Consider the following 8,010-nt stretch of genomic DNA (forward strand, 5'->3'; position numbering starts at 1 on the left):
CTGGACTAAAAGTGACCTGGACCAAACCTCAGGGGGCCCAAATGAAAATTACCCTGATTGGTTTGATAATTGCAACCAAACCCAAGAGATGTAGGTTACGAATGACTACATTAGAAATAATAGAAAACTACACTAATTTAGGACAACTGTAGGAGAGTTGTTGAAGTGGCATAGGCATATCCGACATGACTTACTAATGCGGTAAAAAAGACAAACAAAATTCTGCTTGTTAGAAATAAAAGAAAAGGTATGCCTAATTTAACTATCTAAGAAATTGTACAAATATATATGCTTAAGATGGGGATCAATCATAGTAAGATGATAAATATAGTTGATCCAAAGACAAAGACATGTCTTAGACTCATTCTTGGGAGATGTTACTAGGATGTTGCTTCCGTTACGGCTTTGATGTCTTTATTTGCCTATCGTTTTACCTTTATATTCTTGGCTTCGAGGATTTTTTATCCAAGCTATTGGTTGATCCCAAAACATTATCGTCCACCCCTATTTAAAATAGGGTAAATATCACTTACCTCCCCTCTTAGCTGGACAAATATCACTTAAACCCCCTCTTACTTGGATAATATCACTTACCTCCCCTTTACCTGGCAAATATATCAAACATCTCCCCTTTATTAACTTTCTTGTTCAAATTTAACTTTTACTGTTAAACATTTTTCTAAAACCCCAAATTACCCTCCTGAAAACATTTTTTTAATTTAAATCCTAAATTACTATAATCACCCTAACAATTAAAATACTAAATTATCCTCAATTAAAATAATTGTTAAAAACCAAAATACCATAGTTAAAACCCAAATTATCATTAATTATTAAAATTCCAATGTACCTTTTTTTTTTTTTATTTTATCAAACAACTAGAAAAACACCCTCAATTAAAATTGAGACATCTTGGCCCAAAACACTCTGAATTAATGTTATTTTTAAGACCCAAAACACCTTTAATTAACTTCAATTTTTTAATTTAAACGTTATAAAGAGAGAGAGAGAGAGAATCGACGCTTCATCTTCTCAATTTAAATTGCATTTTAATATGTAAATGTTTTTTTAGTTGTTTGATAAAATAAAATAAAAAGGGGGTATGTTGGGGTTTTAATAATTAAAGATAATTTGGGTTTTAACTATGGTATTTTGGTTTTTAACAATTATTTTAATTGAAGAAAATTTAGTATTTAAACTGCTAGGGTGATTACGGTAATTTAGAATTTAAACTAAAAAATGTTTTCAGGAGGATAGTTTGGGGTTTTAGGAATATATTTAACCGTAAAAATTAAATTTAACTGAGAAAGTTAACAAAGAGGAGGTAAGTGACATTATCCAATTAAGAGGGCGTCTAAGTGCTATTTGTTCAGTTAAGAGGAGAGGTAAGTGATAATTACCCATTAAAAAATGAAAGAAAAATAGGATTATTATGTTTCCCATCACAAAAATAGGAGATAAAAAAGGGATTTCACACTAAATTCCCCATGGTTAACTAAGGGTAGTATTGTAATTTGATAAAAAGATAAATAAAGAGAAAAGTTCAAGGTTATTTTAAGATTTTTATAAAATATAAAACTTCAATTAACCAACAAAGCTTAATAGCAAGAGGGCATTAATAATTGTTGACAAAGTTAAAAGTTGGATTGGTAATACCAAAAAGTACAGGGGATAAAACAGTAATTAAGCTATAGTACAAGGAGACAACATTAATTATCCTAATTTTTAATTATGTTTAGAAAACTTGTATGCTTGCACACAAATCAAAATTCTCATCCAACCATATAATATTGATATGGAGAAATTATGATCAGACCGGGTTCATACCTGGTTCGACCCTCGACCCCGGTCGAGACGGAGGGAACCGACTTGCTCCCGAGCGAACCGGATCTAGAAGATGGCTTGCTGAAGAAGAAAATTTATTCAGCTACAAGCACGCCCTAATCCTACTTATGGATTAGGGTAATTACCCTAATGATGGCAGACTCGAATTGACGGCTGCGGCTAATCATTATCGAAGGGATAATCATCGCATAACCTAAAGGGTTATCTCAGGAGTCCTCTACTAGTCCAAACTAGTAGAAGTCTATTGCTCAACGGATCTAACTGTTAAGATCCAACGACTACCCGAAGAAGGCTCAAGTGCATCCAACGAAGGAGATTCGAAGGTACACTCTATATAAACCTCACTACCATACGAGGTGAGGGGATCAAAAACACACAGTCTGAGACTCAGGTTCAGATACATACTGATAGACTAAAACTATCAGCGGCTTACGATCTAGATCATATTTCCCAGTTCTTCATTCCTTAGCCCTGTGCTTCTAGCAGAGCCATTTGTAATTAAGTTCATCAATGGACTTAGCCTTCGGAGGTGGACTCCCGACCCCAGCGGTCGGGCCACATCTGACGCTTTCATTTTGCAGGTCATCACGAGGAGATCTAAGGGCTGAGCAGATTTTGGACGCATCAAATACATATCTTGGGCATTAGGAAGTAGTATGATTGCAACTATTCTACACAAACTCCTAGTGGCAATTACCTAGAAATAAAATCATATTCTTAAAGCTTCATGGAACCACATATGTCATAACATGTCATACTTGGTGCATGAGGAATTTTCCTAATTAAATACACTCTTTACAATTTGCTCAAGTTCATGAATAACTCTAGTCTCTTAACCTTTTTTTTTCTTAATTAGTTAGTTAAATATATCTTCAAATGACATAGGGAATTTTATATTTCTTAGGGGTGGGTTTGGAAATTTCTGAGGTCCTAACTTATTGTGTTGATGGTCAAAAAGAGCCTTGGCATGATAACTCAAGACTTCAACAAGTGAAGCTTTATTGATGATTTACAATGATAAAGAGAGTATTGTGTGAGACACACCAAAATGATTGAATGAAGAAATAATATTTTTACTGGGAGACTTTGTTGATTTCAATTACAACTTGCCTTGTGGGAAGGGCAAAAGGACTTAAGAATTTTCACTTGATATTGACTGAGATTTTAAACGTGTCAAAGAAGAATTCAAAAGGGACAGTCAAATGGGTCCCATCTTGATTTGCAATTTTGATTGTGAAACACGAGGTTAACGGAGTTTAATAGCTAGCAAGCATTAGTAATTACTGACAAAGTTAAAGGTTGAATTGGAAATATAAAAAAGTAAAATAGATAAATCAGTAATTAAGCTATATTATAGGGGGAGAACATTAATTATCCCAATTTTCAATTAAGTTCAGAAAAATTGTATGCTTGTACACAAATCAAAATTCTCGTCTAACTATAAAATACATATCTCGGGCATGAGGAAGTACTATGATTGCGATTATTCTACTCAAATTCCTACTGACAATTACGGAAATAAAATCATATTTTAAAGTTTCATGGAACCATGAATGATGAGATGTTTTTATAAAATGTCGTACTTGGTGCATGAAGAATTTTCCTAATTAAATACACCCCTTACAAAGTTCACAAATAACTCTAGTCTCTTAACTTTTTTAATTAATTTCTTAAATAAATTTCAAAAGGCCTTGAAAATTTTATATTTCTTGGGGTGGGTCTGGAAATTTCTGAGCTCTTAACTTATGATGTTGATGATCACAAAAAAGCCTTGACATGATGACTCAAGACTTTAATATTGACAATTTAGACTCTACAATGACAGAGAGAGTATTCTTTGGGACACTCCAAAGTAATTGAATGAAAAAAATAATATTTTTAGTGGGAGATTTTGTTGACTCCAATTACAACTTGGCTTGTGGGAAGGGCAAAAAGAATTTTCACTTGATATTGACTGAAATTGATATAACTGAATGATCAAGACAATAAGTGATTCGATCAAAACCAGTATAGTTTTATTTCGAAGTTGGTCTTTTGTGTTCCATCAATCAGGATTCTAGCCCTACTTTTCTTTACGTAGAGATGAGATGAATGAAATATTATCGAATTATTGGTCTTAACTGGTTCTAAATATATATAGAAATCATTTAAAAGCGTCAAAGGAGAATTCAAAAGAGGCAACCAAATGGGTCCCATCATCTTGACTTGCAGTATTGATTGTGAAACACGAGATTGACTCCTGCTCTCAACCTCTACCAGGCAAGAAACTAAAGTTGTGATATCATTCATATACAAATTAAGAATGAAACCAAACTGATTATCAGAGAATCCAAATATTATTAATTGTTCCCATGCATGGCATCCTTCCTTATGATTGTTCCAATGGAAATGTTTTTTGTGTGGGCTTCTTTCACCATTTTTGTATTCCCTGCAACAATAGCAGCTCTATTGACTGAATCATCACCACCAGAAGCGAAGGCTCTACTCGACTGGGCGGCTAGTGGTGGCGGCTTTCCTGACTCTTGGACTGCAAATGATACAAGCAGCCCATGCACCAGCTGGTACGGGATAACTTGTAATGCAGGAGGAAGAGTTACAGTGCTGAACTTATCAAGTCTCTTCTCTGTAAGTGCAAAGCTCGATGAATTGAATTTCTCCTCTTTCCAATATCTAAAGTACCTGGATATTAGTTTGAATGTAATTTCGGGAACCATCCCGGGCAACATTGGTATGCTTTCCGAACTCAGCGAGCTCTCCCTCTCAGATAATTGGATCAATGGGGCAATACCTCCAGAAATGGGAAATCTCAAAAATGTCACTAAGTTAGACCTTTCATTCAATTCCATCAGTGGCAATATACCTCGAGAGATGGGAAACCTCAAAAATCTCAGATGGTTGGACCTCTCTATCAATATTATCAATGGAAAAATACCTCCAGAGACGGGAAATCTCAAAAATCTCAGATGGTTGGACCTCTCTGTCAATATTATCAATGGTAAAATACCTCCGGAGATAGGAAACCTCAAATATCTCACTTACACACCTCTTTGGAATTGGATCCTGGTTCAATACCCCGGAGATAGGAAACCTCAAAACTCTCATTTCGTTGGATATCTCTGGCAATGGGATCAATGGCTCAATACCTCAACAGATAGGAAACCTCAAAATCTCTTGAGTTGGTCTCTTTGAAAGTGGTCCTGGCCTCCCCCGGGGATAGAAAACCTCAAAACTCTCTTGTTGGTCTCTCGGCATGGTCTGGCTCCCCGGGCCTCCAAAGTCTCACTCAGTTGGACCTAAGCGGTAACAAGTTTTCTGGGCCGATACCTACACAAATTGGGAATCTAAGAAATCTAAACAGGCTAGACCTAAGTTACAATGAGTTCATTGGTTTGATCCCTATGAAAATTGGTGATTTGGCTCAGCTGGAGTTACTTAATCTTTCACACAACAAACTAAGTGGTCCGATACCTACACAAATAGGGAAAGTTGGTGGTAGTACACATGATACAGAATTTGATTTATCAAACAATGATTTGGATGGTCTCGTTCCTTATGAAGTAGCTTCAAAGTTTCCACCAGATTCATGCAAGAATAATAAAGGTTTGTGTAGTCTTTATTGGAATCTCCCATGTAAAAGCAGTGAGAAAAAGCTTAAAGTCTTTGATCAGGGAAAAAAAGAGAAAAAACTAGTCAAGATCTCCATTATTATATTTTTTTCTAGCATCATGCTTGTTGCATTTGTAATTGTTATCTTCCGTTTCATCATCAGCCAAAGGTCAATAATTTCCATCACTAATACAACAAAAACACAACAAAATGGAGATATATTTTCCATATGGAACTATGATGGAACAATTGCATATAGTGATATCATCGAAGCAACAGAGGAATTTGATATCAAATATTGTATTGGCACCGGAGGTTATGGGAGTGTTTACATGGCAATGCTTCCTACAGGGAAAGTAGTTGCTGTGAAAAAACTACATCGCCAAGAAGCTGAAGTGAAAGCTCATGAGGAGAGCTTTGCTAATGAGGTATACACTTTAACAAGAATAAGGCATCGGAATATTGTGAAGCTTTATGGGTTTTGTTGTCATCCAAGGTGTAACTTTTTAGTTTATGAATACATAGAAAGGGGAAGCTTAGCTTATATTATTGGAAATGAAGTAGAAGTTGTAGACTTGGATTGGAAAAAACGTGTGAATGTCATCAAAGGGGTTGCCTATGCTTTATCCTACATGCATCATGATTGCGCACCGCCGTTAATTCATCGGGACATATCGAGCAACAATATCTTGCTAGATGCAAATTTCGAAGCTCATGTTGCAGACTTTGGAACTTCTAGATTTCTAGATCTTGGTTCATCCAACCGCACTATACTTGCAGGTACATATGGATATATTGCTCCAGGTAAGTTACTAAACATTCATCCTTTTCCATACTTAAGATTCTAAGAACGTTGTTAATGTTTAAACCATTCAATTATTTTCATCCCAAAAGTTCAAGAGTAAATTAGATATTGCCTGATTATATTAGAATTAAGTGCACATCCCCCGCATTTCTAAAAGTTGCCGATCCCATCTCTACTTTAGAAGCAACATTCCTCTTAATTTTACTAAAGTAGAACGTTGCAATTAACTACTTTTGTCAATATTTTAAAACTAATTAAGTGATGTTTATTTGATTGTAAAATCACTTGGAATATGTCCAAGTAATGTTCTCGAAATACAATTATTTAACAAATATAGAAATGAAGTTTAGTTTGAAAGTATTTTTGACCAAAAAAATAATCATTTGGGCTATTAGGAAACAGATTAGTCAAGTTGAGGTATCTACAATGGCTTATATATGCCTTAAAATCTTGTGTATGAGGTGAATTAGTAATATGATTGTTTCTATATGATTGTATGAAAACTCTAAATTTGTATTCCATTTTTCCTTCCCCCTTTCAGAGCTTGCTTTTACAATGGTTATAACGGAAAAGTGTGATGTTTATAGCTTTGGGGTATTGACACTGGAGACAATTATGGGAAAGCATCCAAGAGAACTCATCTCTTCATTGCCGTTTCTAAACACAAAAGATATTGTACTCAAGGATGTATTAGACTCACGTCTCCCACCACCAACACAATTGGCAGCAGAAGACCTGAAAGTGTTAATGATGCTTGGAATTGCATGCTTGCACAGCAATCCAAAATCTCGTCCAACCATGCAATTTGTGTCTTTTAAACTAGCAAGTCTTACAAACTGTGATTGCAACCCTCCTACAAAAGTTCAACATGGAAATTAGGCACCTTATAATATATTCAAATCCATAAGGACTTATAGAAGTGGATTGTAGATGGCTAAGGTGTTTTCTTGTTGAATTTGAAGTATTGTTAGTTTGTTTCTTCAATTGAACTTTGTCTTTGTATTCCTATATGGGACTTTTAAATAAAATATAATAAAAAAGAAAGAAGGAGAAAGAAAGGAAGGTGCAGATGGTTGTATTCCTATGTTAAAACTTTATGCATATTGTGTCTTGTATTGAAAAATAAAAATAAAAAAACCATGGAACTTGATTTTTAGAATGGTCAATGGTTTGCAAATTTTGAGCTTTAAGTTTCTGATTTAGAGTGCAAATGACTACTTAGGAATGAGTTGGGAGTTTTACCAATTCAAGACAATTCAAGGAGAGTTGTTGAGTATAGGTATGCTTAATTGGGGACTCACTGATAGTAAGAAAGATTGAGTAAATTTAGCTTGGTGGAAATAAAATTAGAAGGGTGCCTAAATTGACTATTTGAGAGATTGTACAAAATTATATGCATTTGATGGGGCTTGATTCTATTAAAATGATATATATAGTTTGTCCAAAAACAAGGTTCCACATCTTAGACCCATTTTAGGGGATATTCCTATGATGTTGCTTTGGTTACAATCTACATCTTTGACACCTAGTCTTTCATCGCGTTGGCCTCTCCGGCAATTTATGGATCTTAGGTGAGATTGAACTTGAGGGTTCTTCTGAAGTCTGTACTGGCAGCAAAGCCAAAGTATTGTCTTCGTTCTCATCACCATTAGAATCTTGTATGTGTTGGTTAGACTCCAAAGGGTGTGTTGTTTGGCCAAACCAAGGTGGGGACATGTCATTTGGCTTTTGGAGGGGGTCTACACTGGGAAGAC

The 8,010-nt window shown here is 35.1% G+C and overlaps 1 pseudogene; it reads left to right on the forward strand.

Moving 5' to 3' along the window:
- Positions 1 to 4,200: 4,200 nt before the first annotated feature.
- On the forward strand, positions 4,201 to 7,265 carry LOC149022756 (LRR receptor-like serine/threonine-protein kinase FEI 1; annotated as a pseudogene).
- The last annotated feature ends 745 nt before the right edge of the window (positions 7,266 to 8,010 follow it).

This window comes from Hakea prostrata, chromosome 3, assembly GCF_041222555.1.
Source record: "Hakea prostrata isolate BN-2017 chromosome 3, UWA_Hpros_2, whole genome shotgun sequence".
Lineage (NCBI taxonomy): Eukaryota > Viridiplantae > Streptophyta > Magnoliopsida > Proteales > Proteaceae > Hakea > Hakea prostrata.